The sequence below is a fragment of the Rhinolophus ferrumequinum genome, chromosome 2 (genome assembly GCF_004115265.2).
Source record: "Rhinolophus ferrumequinum isolate MPI-CBG mRhiFer1 chromosome 2, mRhiFer1_v1.p, whole genome shotgun sequence".
Lineage (NCBI taxonomy): Eukaryota > Metazoa > Chordata > Mammalia > Chiroptera > Rhinolophidae > Rhinolophus > Rhinolophus ferrumequinum.
The window spans coordinates 78,674,304-78,688,547 of NC_046285.1; the positions used below are offsets into that span (position 1 = coordinate 78,674,304).

The 14,244-nt window shown below is 40.2% G+C and overlaps 1 protein-coding gene across 6 annotated transcripts in view; it reads left to right on the top strand.

The window, feature by feature from the left end:
• The first annotated feature begins 327 nt into the window (after window positions 1-327).
• Window positions 328-14,244, top strand: part of SPTSSB (serine palmitoyltransferase small subunit B) — a 28,815-nt gene continuing 14,898 nt past the window's right edge. For 2 of the 6 annotated variants that reach the window (XM_033133235.1, XM_033133267.1), the window contains exons 1-2: window positions 6,089-6,316; window positions 10,230-10,323. The gene's annotated coding sequence lies outside the window, so the exon portion shown is untranslated. Of the gene's footprint in view, window positions 1,243-6,088; window positions 6,317-10,229; window positions 10,324-14,244 lie in introns of those variants that run through there. The other 4 variants (XM_033133251.1, XM_033133241.1, XM_033133227.1 and 1 more) reach the window with 4 other exon arrangements.

Sequence of the window (14,244 nt, forward strand, 5' to 3'; positions counted from 1 at the left end):
CGCGAGTGCTGGGCACGCCCGCCCTGGAGCCGCGGGAGCCCGCGACACGCGTGTCTGCATCACCGAGCCGCCTCCCAGCACTCTTTCCCCAATTTGCCTTCCTGCTGCAGTCCAGGCCCAAATTAATTCTCTTCACTTGTGAGTGAGCACACACAAGTTCCTGGGGCACGATCTTTCCATCTGTCTGTCCATCTGTCTGCCTTACGGGGTCCAGCTTTTCAAAGATTAACCTCCCAGCCAAGGGGCGGGGTGGGGGAAGGTGGCAGGATGGAGGGAGTAGAGCGGAGAGAGATGTTTTGCACGTTCAAAGGCACAAAAATGTACTGCCAACGCTAAAAGGGTTTGCTTTCTTCGGTTTTTGAAAAACAAATGGAGTCTGATCCCTGCTCCGCCGCCGACTGCTGCCCAGGCGCAGACCTGGGCTCACTTCACAGCCTGCTGCTGAGTGTCACACCGCAGTCCTGCTCAGTCCGCGGGGCTTCGGCCCCTTGCCGAAGTCTGCGGATGGACGAACGCGGGGCACAGGCTTTCCCTGGGCGGATTAACGCTGGCTTGAGCTAAAGACCCGAATCTTCCACCTTGTGCCTCCAGTTTATCTGCCCCGCACCCACCTCCAGCAAAGGACATGCCCCTGTGATGGTGTCCCGGCTCCCAGCCTGAGGCAGGAGGAGGGCGCCTCCCTATCCCTCCTCCGCATCCCCGCCAAGGCTTGGGGTTTTACTGCAGCAGCCCGAGGTGACAGCGACGCCTTTAGCCTCCTCGGTTGCTCTCAGAGCCCTGGCTTCCCCCGCATCCGCAAAGTGCCCCCTCCTGAGAGGCTGATCCCCGGGAGAAGTATTCACGAGCCACAGAAAACCAAATTAAAAAATGTAGAAGTCGCTGGGCTGCTTTCCTCCGAGGATGAGCCTCGTCTCCCAGGACTGAGTGGCAGCGTGTGGGAAGTTGGGACCGGGGAGCCAAGGGGAAGGGGAGTGGTGCAACCAGCATTGTCTTCTGGAAGGAGTCTCTGGGAGCAGTGCGGTTGGACACAAGTTTGCGTGGGAGTGTTTTCCTTTTGTCAATAATTAATCACCAGAATCAGTCTGGCACCACTGGAGTTTTGGCAACAGTGCAAACCGCGGGGCCGAACACCCAACTGTGGGAAGCTCTTAGGCGCCCAGCGCAGTGGGAAACTCGCAACACTGGAGAGGAGCCAGGCACCGGTGCTCACTCAGACTGCAGGGAGACACGACCAACCCGGAGGTAAGCATCTTCCAGGATAACTGCTTGCCACTTCAAGTAGCCTTAGTAGGACAGAAGTTGTCTTTATAGGGGAACAAATAATACCGAGTTTTAATGCAGTTTATCCGTTTATTATTTAACTACATTAAAATTTTAAGAATCGAATGGGTTTTTCCATTTGCCTGGATGTCGGAAACTAAGACGTCTTGAAATTTCTCCCAAGAAACCAAACTTTATTATTGAAACTTTCCAAGCCAAAAGAAGAGAACATTACTTTGCAAATTACTTTCATTACTTATCTTTGTGAGTTCAGTAATAATATTCAAGGAAATATTGGGAGGTGCATGGTTTCATTCTTAAATATTCATCTTTATCTGATTGCATGCTCTTATACAATAATTTTTGCCCATAAGCTACTTTAGGCAATAATACACACAACTCAACCGCACCAAAAGATGAATTTCCAAGGAATACATTTTAACATTTTCTCATGATTATTAAGCAGTATGTGTTTTGTCAAAAATGATGAGGTGATCTTTTGTAAGTAACCAGACTTCTAAATCCAAGAAGAAAGATGCAGATAAGTCTGCTGTGGGAGGTGTGGGGAAATGGGTAGAGAAGGGTTTTAGGTATAAGCAGAGATTCTACATCTGTTTCAACTAAAGTGACATTCATCTGGTTGGCCATTCACATATGAGCTCTGCCCATACTTCAAATAAGGAATTTGGAGAATTGTTAAATGTAAATCTTAGCCCTCAAACTACAAATAAATGCATCAAGGTAGTTAGGAAACTTGTTTTTCTAACAGACGTTGCGGGATGGTGATTCTTTTGAATTACACAAAAATTAAGAAGTACATGGTCATTTCTGCTTGTGAACTTTTTATATTCATAAAACTAATGAGGTTTTACTAACCTGATTTTCCCCTCTGAATTATTCCTATGCTTTTTAAAATAGGCATCATTTTGAATACTGTTTCAATAGTTGCGATGGCTTTGTACATAGATTACTAAAGCGACAACAAACTCTCATATGAAATGCACTGTCGCCCTCATTATTCAACTATTTCTACACAATTATTGAATAACAGTAAATTAAGAATGGTTTATCAAACCAAATGCATCAGCATTCTAGAATTTGACTAGATATGAAGTTGAAAGTCAACCAGCCCTCAACTTCAACCTGTTTTCTTAACCCAATGTTTATAAATTTGCAAATAATTTTGTAAAAACTGTCCTTCCTAATTCTATATCTACTATGTCAACATAAACTTTTACCACCAGTATACAAGATACAAAATCTCCATTAAAAATTATCCACGTGGGATTCAACTTCCAGAGTGATGGCGTGTAGAGCTCCTGGAACCTACTCTTTAGTAACATAACAATAACTGCTGAAATTTATAGATAAACAACCATTTAGTCTCTAAAAATTGTCCTGAGACAATACAACAAATTAAGAAAACTTTATTCAGACAATCTACTAAATTGCAGTAAGAACAGCAGGAGTCTGTGGCATTTGAGCCACGACTCACTTCCCTGCAGGTCCTGAGGGGTATGACCGTATTCCACTCCAGGTAGGTGCAACCAAGAGCACAGGGCTGCATCCCAATCTAATCCCAAGCTCGGGCTACGATATATTTCTGGGAAATGCAGGCCACCGGCATCTCACCCACCCAGCTCTGTGTTGCAGAAGCTCTTTTCTGGGCAAGAGTGGGTCAGAGGTCTGAGCTCTCTTTCTCCAATTATCCTGTTCTTAAAGCAAAAGAAGAAAAACTCAACAACTGAAAGACAAATAACCCACTTTAAAAATGGGCAAGGGATTTTAGACATTTCTCTAGAAATAAAATTTCTCCCAAGAAAATGTACAGACATCCCATCAACACATGAAAATGAGCTTACTACCATTAGTTTTTAGGGAAATGAAGGTCAAAACCACAAGATACCACGTCACACCAACCAAATGGCTATAATCAAAAAAACATATAGTAACAATTATTGAAGAGGTAGAGAAATTAGAACCATCATATATGTCTGGTGGGAATGTAAAATGTTGAGTTGCTGTGGAAAATAATTTGGTAGTTCCCCAAAAAGTTGAATATAGAGTCACCATAAAATCCAGCCATTTTACTCCTAGGTATATATATCCAAGAGAACTGAGAACCTATGTCCATGTAAGAACTTGTACACAAATGTTCACAGCATCATTACTCAGAACAGCCAAAAGGAAAACAACCCAAGTGTCCATTGACTGATGAATGGATAGATAAAATGTGATATGGAATGAAACAATGGCATATTATTCAACAGGAAAAAGGAATATAGTATTGATACGGGCTACAACATGAACATTGAAAAGATTATGCTAAGTGAAAGAAGACCACATACTTTGTGTTCCATTTAGATAGCATATCCACGATAGGCAAACCTACAAAGACAGGAAGTATATTCAGGGTTGCACATGGCTGGAATAGGGGTGGAGTTGGGAAGAAAAGGGAATAACTGCTAAAGGGTGCAAGGTGTCTTTTTGGGTTGACAGAAATAGTCTAAAATTGACTGGTGCTAGTTGCATAACTATGAGTACACTAAAACCCATTGAAATGTGCACTTTAAAAGGGTGAATTGTGTGGTGTGTAAATAATATCTCAATAAAGCTGTTTTTTTATAAATTATCCAAGGTATTAAAAAAAAAAGATGGGTTTAGAACTTGGAGTTCATGAATTCCCATATACCACTAGACCAATAGTTTACATTAGGCTTTTTCCCAAGGGTTGCATTGAAATATATGAAATAATTAACAGTGGCACAGGTGTTACAGCTATGTGATTTGCATATATTTTCAAACTTGCCCAAACTTTCTGCTGTTTAGAAATAAATCAAATGCCATTAATGCAGTCCTATAGAGAAGTTGCTTGCAATGCCCTATCGTTTTGGACTCATGTTAATCCAAGCCCTATGAGGCCAATTGTTCCTCCTGCTTCTAGATAAGTCTACTCCTTTATAAGTTCTTCAGGCCAGTTGTTGAGAGGCCGCACTGGACGAGAGAGGGAGGACACTCAGATTAGCCTGATTTCCCTTACATTAGATTGGCCCAGGGAAGTAGCCGTCTTGGGGGAAAGGAAGAGCGGGAGCAGCCACTGTGGTCCTCCGAGCACACCAACATGTCATTGCCAGGACACATCTCCTGTAATTATAACAATCTCAACTACAAGAGAAGCTCCCCAACCATTAATATACTCCCCTGTTCGTCTTTTGTGTTTTGAGTTCCCATAAACTGTGTGATCCTGTACTAAGAACCATGGAATTGGGTGATAACCAGGAATACAAAATGCGTGACTGAGTTTCATGGGGGTGGGAAGCCGCACCTGGACTTGTGGCCAGGAACTGGCTCGAGTACACTGAGCCAAACCATACCCTCCGCTTCAGGGGTGCGAGTCAGTCTGCCTGCATCAGGAGCCCTCAACAGTTTCCTTTCTCCCCAGCACAGGCTTGTCTTTCCATGTATATGGTTAGAAGAGTATATCATGCTGATGAAAATGGGCTCCATCAACTCCTTTACAAAGGAGTTTGACCATCAACTTCTTTACAAAGTTCCCATGACGGTCATATTTGGTCCAATTAGAAGACTTCTATAAAATAATATTACATGTCCAACCAGTTGTCTATATTAAATACATGTAGGAAAACGTTGATCCTTGTTATTAATTTTGCTTTGATTGGGATTCACAATTCATTTATTCAACAGTTATTTGTTGTGCATCTACACTGTACCAGGACAATTCTAGGTCCTGGATGAATAATAAACAAAACATTCAAAAATTCCTGTCCTTGAGAAGCTTAAATTTTCAAAGGGGTGTCAGAATAGAATAGAATAAAAACAGTAAGTGAATTATATAGCATATGAGAAGGAAATAAGGCTCTGGAGAAAAATTAAGCAGTGAAGGCAATGAGGTACAGTTTTAAACTGTGGCATCAGGCTAGGAAGTAAAATTATATAATTAAATCATGCAAAGATGGTGTACAAAACTGGCCCCATAACTGTGGGATGGGCCCTGTATTTATGTTAACTTCTCCCCAGAGGAGCTTTGGTGTTCCCTTCCCATCAGCATTATTTTGTTACCTTGGAATTGTGGCTGTTTCACTAAGGAAAATATGACATTAACCCCAACACATTCCAAGCAGGCACAAAGAAGACATAATGTAATACCTGTTTTACAGCTAAGAACTACAACCTAAATAAAACACTGCCTTATGATAACACAAGTTCTTGTTGAGGGAAATCATTAGCCTGGGCTTTCAGTTTTGTGTTAGTCTTTCTCACTCTGCCCTGGGTCCTTACAGTCTGCCAGACGATTGTGTGGTAAATAATTAAGAACCACTTTCCCCAAATTAACACCTGTTGAAGAGTGACAAGGTGGGGAAGAAGTTGAGGGGAAGAAAAATATCCAAGTCATCCTGGAAAGGTGAAGGGAGAACAAATATTTGATAACTACAGAGCAGAGCGTGGAATCCCACAGAGCAACTGGGGGAAAAAGGGACAAAGCAACCCGTCTCCACTTTCCCAGACTGTCCCAGAATCTCTACTCAGGGCACACACCTGTTTTAAAAGGTACTTGCAGACACCTTGTTCTAGTAAAATATGATGGGTATGGCAGCTTTCCTGGAACAGAGCTGTCAGAAAATGGGTTAAAAAGGAGCAGGGACTTGATTTTTTTCTTTTTTTAAAATCAAAAGGGAATAGTTATTTCAGGCTTAGAGGAGAAGCATTTATAACTATTCAGAGTCAAGTTAGAAATAAGTTAAAAGACCCCTTGTTATAATGGATTTATTATGGAGCATTAGTATTTTCATTTATTCAACAGATTTTACTTGAGCAGCCACTATGTGCCAGGCGCCAGGGGAACAACACAAGGGATGACCTTGTTTCAAAGACCTTTCTTCCTAGAGGTTCCATTATATGCCTTTTGCTACAAAAAAGTTGAAGCACATAGTGATGAGGACGAGAACTCTTTGATCCGCCTGTCCTAACACCCCATTCGAGACTGGGTTAGAGGCTCCTTCTGAACCCTAGCGTACCTTTCACTTCCCTGTCGCAGGTAAGTGATAAGTGATTAGTCATAGCATGTATCACACTGTGTGGGCATGCTCGCATAAATGTCCCTCCTCCTCTTTAGAAAGCCACTGGAGGAGAATGACCACGTCAGTCTTACTCATAATGTATATTCCTAGTAGATGCTGTTGACTACTTATTTGATTGGATGGATGGATGGATGGATAGACGGACGGACGGACAGATGGATTGCCAGGTTATGATCAGAGCCCTCTGCATAGAGAGGCAGTCTGGCAAAGTGGTTAAGAGTGTATGTTGTACATTACCTTTGAGGCTATGGGTCAGTTTTTAAATTTCCCAATGCCTCAGTTTCCTCACTTGTAAAATAGGTGTAGAAATTGTGCCTCCATTATAATGTTAAATGAACTGCATATGGTAATATATAAGAAGTGGTTAGCAAAGTTCTGGGAGCTGCTCAATAAGTATCCGCTACTATTACCAGGTAGAGTGGCAGTTTCATGAGTGATGGTTTGCTATACAAATATTGCATACCTGCCCTTTCAGCACTGTTACAAAATCAAGGGATGTCCATTAGGAGTTCCAAGCTAAAGTTATCACTTTGAGTTCAAGATCTCTAAAAAAATTAAAAAGAAAATTTGGGAATGAATATAGCAAGTGGGATATTGCACAAGAAAATTAAAAAGACTAGAAACAAGAAAGAAGGATAAAAGCTCAAGATGGCATGTCCAAAGCAACTTTTCTGGAGCAATATAATACCTCTGCTCATACCTACATCCCCCCACAGACAGCCAAAGTACCAGTTCATCTCTGTTCTGGAACATACTTGTTACGCCTCATAGAATGTCATGCCCAATAAGCATAAATAAATGTTCACTGATGCAAAAGAAGAAAGCAAAGTGAAAACAAAGAATTCTTATGTAAACCTAAGAGCCGTTATCTTTGTTTCTTTGGAAAATCTAATAATCCTCTTTTTGTGTAAGACCTTTAGTCAGAATTATCATACCGCTTCCTTATATGTAGTTATCGATTACCTTCTAAATGAGATAAAATACCAACCTGTGACCAACCAATGGACACCCAGTAACTTCAATGCTTCCGTCTACTTCCAACAGAGAGAATCCACTTGGCCTCTTCCCCAGTCATGGGGGAAACCTCATGTTTTTAATCTTCTCCTAAGAATAGTAAACTGCTTTTTCCTTTATTAATTCGTCCACTGAAAAGTAATTTTTAAGTAAAATTAGCTTATTGTACCTTTTGATAGAAAAAATTAGGCATAGAAAGAATATATAACTGACCCTAATACTTCAGTTGCCAACTCTTTTTATTCCTTGAAGCTGCAGATACTTTATCTGCTCCACAGGACAGCTTGGTCCTTACATTTTTAATAGGATGTTTCATTGCCTAAAACTTTAAACAAAGAAAAAAATCAATCAGATTGGCCTAGTTCTGGTTTTGACAGGCAGAAAAATCAGGTTATAATATAGGACAAAAAGCTATTCCGCAGTTTCCTCCTTTTAGGATAGAACAAGCACTGATGCAAACACAAAACAGGTACATGGTACCCGCATGACATTTGGGGTGAATTCTTTCTCCCAGACCAATGGGAGTCACCATTTTACCCTCTTACATCATACATCTCTGAAGGACTCCACAGGGTCGCCTGAAAGGAATCTCTTAGAAGGAGAAGAAACAAAATGCATGTAGGAATAGAGCAAATAAATAAAATGGAGTCACTGTGGTCAGGCTGCTAAATGGTTAAAATCAAGTAGGCTAAGGACTGAAAAACAGTTCTATTCTTGCTTTAACTAGCCTGGGAACTTAAACCTTTGAACCTTCCAGTTGTGCCTGGAGATATACATATATAAAGCCTATAAGATAACTCTCTAACAGTCCCTGAAGGACTTAGGAAAAACACATTTACATGACCAGACCACCTGGCACCAATCCGGACCGCCTGACATTTGGCTGATAACCATCCTGGACCAATCCGAGGGCCAAAAATGCAGGACTGATATTCTCAGGATGTGACTTTTACAATAAGAACGCTTTTCCTTTTTCTTTGAAACAGGTCTAGGTTTTGCCTAGCTGTGTTTCCAGGGTGCAAACTCTAAGACCATTGAATATGTCTTTATCATTGATTTCTAGCCAAACCTCCTGATTCATTGATGCTCGGTCGACATTAGGAAATGAGGGACACGTAGCAATGATGATAAAGCAACCCTCCGACGGTGCTGTCCAGTATCTGCGCGAAAAGTTTCCCTAATGGAATTCTCACTATTTCAACTAGGCAACCTCTTCCACTTTAGATACCTCTTAACGTTTAAAGTTTATCGAGATGCGCCTCTGAAAATAATAAAACAATTCCAAACCTTCCCCTCTACGACAGCCCTGTTTAAAACCATGTCTTGCATTTTATTTCCCACTGTCCAGACTTTCTCCATCTAGCTTCCTATGACTGTTTCTAATAGCTGGAAGAAGGATGCTAAACAAAGTCAAGAGCTGTAGCCCTCTCATGTGGCCCAGTACTTCTATAAATATATAAGAATACTGATGCTATGGCCTGAATGTGTCCCCCCCAAATTCATATGTTGAATCCTAACTCCCAAAGGTGGGGAAGTGGGGCCTTCAGGAGGTGCTTAGGTCCTGAGGATGGGGTCTTCACAAATGGGATTAGTGCTCTTATGAAGGAGGCTCCAGAGGGCCCTTGCCTCTTCCACCAGGTGAGGACCGGCACGAAGGTGCTGGCTATGGTCCGGGAAGAGGGCCTTCACCAGAACGCAACCACGCTGGCAACTTGACCTTGGACTGCTTGGTTTCCAGAACTGGAAGAAACAAACTTTTGTTGTTTATAAACTACCCAGTCTGTGATATTTTGTTATAAAAGCCAAAATGGACTAAGACAATTAGATCACTTTATTTGCCAACCGTATCATAACACTACTGCCACCTAATGAACTTGAAGTCGAAGAAGATTCTAGTCTTTTTTACTTAAACTGAGAGTAAGCCACATTCCCCCCATGTTACAATTGGCTTTTTGAACTGAAGAACAAGAGTTCCTATTTCCCCAAAAGTTTTACCCTCAGTCATTCTTGAATTCTGGAATCTGCTAAGTCTTTTCTAACTCCATCCCATAACTTGGGTTCATCTGCAAATTTGGTCATCCATACTCTCTGTGACTTAATTCAGATGGACAAAAATGCTGCAATGGTCAGGGCAAAATACATAGCCCTGGGGCTCACCACTACAGACCCACTCCCCATCTCTATGACGCTTCACCAATTACAAAACACTTTCAAAAACATTATTTCACTTAATTCTTAACAACTACCCTGTGAACAAGATACTATCATCATTCTATACGTGAGGACAAAGATTCAGAATATCTGACTTGCCTCATACGACACAGCTAATAAATAACAAAACAGGAAACAAGCCTCAGAGTTTCTGATTTTTTTCCCAGTGCTTTTCCGAAGATAGATTTTTGAAACAGAGTGATTAACCTAATCTATTTTTTCCTTTTTTCCCCATGGATATCAAGAGAGACTAATTAAAATCAAGACGCATTTTCTACAAACAAAATATCAACCAGAAATCCAGTATACAAAACATTAAAAGCAAGCTGCTCTGATAGAAGCAAGGTGCAGGGCTCTTAGCCTCATCTCTTTGTTCTGCCTGGGGCCTCCCTTCAACCCTGCCATACATGGTCACGTGACACTGTGCAGTTCTTAGAGTACATTGGGAAGTCACTAGCCAACGGCATGTCCTCAAACTGTAATCATTTCTAAAAATAAGGCTAGCTGGTCATACCTTGTTTATAAGACATTCTAAAATTTTGTAGAAGGACATCCATCTAAGAGGCTCAATAACCTTTTACATGGAACAGAACTGTTTTAAAATTTGAAAGCATCTTTGGCTTGATGAAAATATGTGTTTCGCAGATGAAGAAACAGCACCGCAGAGAGAAGTAACCCATACAAGACCATTCCGTGGAGGAGCAAGGACAAGAAGCCAAACCTGGACCCTCCTAGGCAGGTACGTTCTTCTGATTGTATCATGGAGTCTCACTTTTAGAAACCTGACCCTTCCGATCACAACAGGAAGCTTCTGGTTCTCACTTGAGCAACCAAGAAACATTTATTATGTACTTGACATTGTCATGGCATTTAAGATGACACAAAGGAGTTAAATATGGTAATTAGCTATAGTAATGAGGCCTTGAGTGGAGAGGCTGCTTTGAAGTATATTCAGAAAAGTGTTTATGTGCACATGTCAAGGAATTCATAGATGCTCCCCCCACCTCCCCCCCAAGTTCTTGTCCTCCAGGTTAAGAACCTCTGGCCAATCCCAGTACAAGTGCCAATATCAAGATTGCATAGCACCAGCTACTGTCTTATTTATGGGTCTGTTGGTTAAAGGCTGCTTCTGTTTCGGCATCCTTCATCTTTTATTTAAATGGAGTAGCATCTTATCCTGAAAGACCTGGGTTGCAAGAGAGGAGTAAGTGTTTTAATAAGTTATTTGTTAGCCCGGTGGGACAAATTAAGAGAGAAATATGGTAAAATGAAAACATTTTCTCTCAAAAATGTTAACCATGAAAGTGAGGACGGTCAGTGTTCATAATAGGACATTCATTTTCTTTCTGTTTCTTTTATTCTTAAGAAAGAAAAGGAAATAGAATGAAGAAAACATTACTATATTACCACTAGCTGCCAGCCCACTTTTACTACATCGATAGCAAATGGGAAAAAGAGTGGTGGGTGTGGACAAAAAGAAATAGATTTCACTTCTGAATGATTGTTTCTTAATCCTTCCCTTTTGCTATAATCTTTTAAGAGATTTATGGTTCTGAAATGGTTGGCAACACTTTCTTCATTTCAAAATAGTTTAGGCAGCTCCAGTATTACTCTAACGTTATTGATGACAAGGTTTGATTCTACTTATTCAAAAAACACTTGGACAGCATTTTGAAAGCACTGCTGTAGGAGGCAGTTGGTGTGATAGGCCACTCTGCGGTGAGAGAATCCAGGACAGACTCCCAGTGTTATTTCCTCCTTGGCTTTGGACAATAAGCAAGGTACCAAAACTTAATAAGCCCCAGTTTTCTCATCTTTGACATGAGGTTATATATTTTTTATCTCCTTTATGACAGCCACACTGGAACTGAATAAAATATTCTGAAGAATAATCTCTCTCAAAGCGACTTCTAATTTGATAACTGATTCACAAGTTCACATGTTCTGCCTTAAAAATGATCTCATTCTCTTTTACTCTTTGCCTGGTATTCACAGCCTTAGCAATAGTATATTAGTATAGTATGTAGTACTTATAAGAGTTAACATTGATTTAGCCCTTCCTATGTATTATTCTAAAGGCTTAACACTTTTTAATCTTCCCAGAAATCTTATGAAGTTCTATTATCATTCCTGTTTTCCAGTTGAGGAAACCGAATCCACGTAGTTGAGGAACTTAGCCAGGGTCAAACCCAGACGGGATCCAGAGTCAGAGCTTGCAACTACTCACCAAGCTGCCTCTTGCCAGGATTCTCACCCAGCTCCCTATGTGTCCACTGTGGGACTGTAGGCCTCGATTTCATCTTTAAAATAGGAATCATTTGATAGAAGTAAACATAGGCATTAAGGTTCTGGACATTGGTCTCAGAAGTAGATATTTTTGTGACTGACTCCAAAGGCTTTTTGTGACTTTGACTCCAAAAATAAATGAATGGAGCTACATCAAACTAAAAAGCTTCTGCCCACCAACAGAAACCATCAACAAAAACAAAAAACAAACCAACCAAATGGGAGAAGATATTTGCAAATGATATCTCCAACAAGGGACAATTATCCAAAATATATAAACAACCCATACACCTCAACCACAACAACAACAACAACAAAACAATCTGATTTAAAAATGGGCAGAGGATCTGAATAGACATTTTTCCACAGAAGACATATAGATGGCCAACATGCATATGAAAAGATGTTCAACAATCACTAGTTACTAGGGAAATACAAATCAAAATCACAATGAAATATCACCTCGTACCTGTTAGAATGGCTATTATGAAAGAGACAAGTAATAACAAGTATTGGAGAGGTTGTGGAGAAAAGGGAACCCTTATGCACTGTTGGTGTGAATATAATTTGATGCAGCCACTATGGAAAGTAGTATGGAGGTTCCTCAAAAAATTAAGAATACAACTACCACATGATCCAGCATTTCCTCTTCTGGATCTTTACCCAAAAAATATGAACACACTAATTCGTAAAGATATACAAGTATGTATCCCTATATTTACTGCAGCATTATTTACAATAGCTGAGATGTGGAAACAACTTAAGTGTCCATTGACAGATGAATAGATAAAGATGTTTTATATATAGAGGGTGCCAAAAAAATGGATATACACTTTAAGAAAGGAAAACCCTGTATTAAAATTGTAATAATATATACCAATAACGAGATGACTACAAGTCACGTTTGACTTCTGCAATTACAAGAGATGCTCAAAGCAGTTACCATCAGCATCCAGACACTTCTAATTACAGCAAACTACGGCTTGAGCAACGTTGACCAAAGTGTTCACTTGTATACATTTTTTGGCACCCCTTGTATGTATGTATGTGTGTGTGTGTGTGTGTGTGTGTGTGTGTATATATATGTATATGTATATATATGTATATGAAATACTGTATGAAATACTGCCATTTGCGACAAATATGGATGGACTTTGAGAGTACTATGCTAAGTGAAACAAATCAGAAGGAAAAGGACAAAAACCATATGATTTCACTCATGTGTAATATAAAACAAAAAGTAACAAACAAACTAACAAAACAAACAAAAACAAACTCATAGAATGAGTTTGATGGTTACCAGAGGGGAAGGGAGTGGAGAGAGGGGGAATTGGGCAAAGGAGGTCAAATATGTGGTGACAGATGGAAACTAAATTTTGATGGTGAGCATGCAATAGAGTGTAAAGATATCAAATTATAATGCTGTACACCTGAAATTTATATGTTATTAACCAATGTTACCTCAATAAATATAATTTAAAAATAGGAATCATTTAAGTTAAACATCTAGTCAGTACCTGCCACAGGGGTACTTAATAAACGCTGTTTCGGCCTTTTGAGCCTTTTGAGGCACGCTTTTGCTCAGGCCCACTCCAATCCCTTTGTAGTATACTTTCTCTTCTAATAATGGCCCTTGAGCCACTGCCTTCTGCTCGGGTGCACTTCTACCTCTTTGAAGTGTACTTTTTCTTCTAATAAACTGCTCTTTCACTACTTTAAAAATAAATAAATAAATAAATAAATAAATAAATAAATAAATAAATAAATAAATGCTGTTTCTGTTCCCTAAAGTTCCACATTATAAGATTCTAGTGTTTTTAAGGAAGAGATCTGAATTTGTTTCCTAGGGTTGCTGTAACAAAGCACCACTACTTTGGCGGCTTAGAACAAGAGAAATGTGTTTTGTCACAGTTTTGGAGGATAGAAATCTGAAATCAAGGTGTCAGCAGGTGCGCTCCCTCCAAAGACTCTAGGGGAAAATTCTCCAGTGCCTGTAACACTTCTGATGCTTCCAGGTGGTCCGTGGCTTATGGCTACATAACTCCAACCTCTACCTCTGTCTTTGCACGACCTTTTCCTCTGTGTCTCTCTTCTAAAGACATTTGTCATTGGATTTAGGACTGACCTGGGTAATCCAGGATGATCTCTTGCTGAGATCCGTAATTTAATTACATCTACAAAGACCCCTTTCCCAAATAAGATCACATTCACAGGTCCCAGGAGGTGGACATATGTTTTTGGGGGCCACCATACAATATCTTAATCCAAATATTTTTATATCTTGGGATATTCCCTCTGGTATTCTAAACAAAGCCCACATTTATTCAAAGAGGGAAAAGAACATTGCATCTCACCCAGTTCAGGCCTGTAGTTA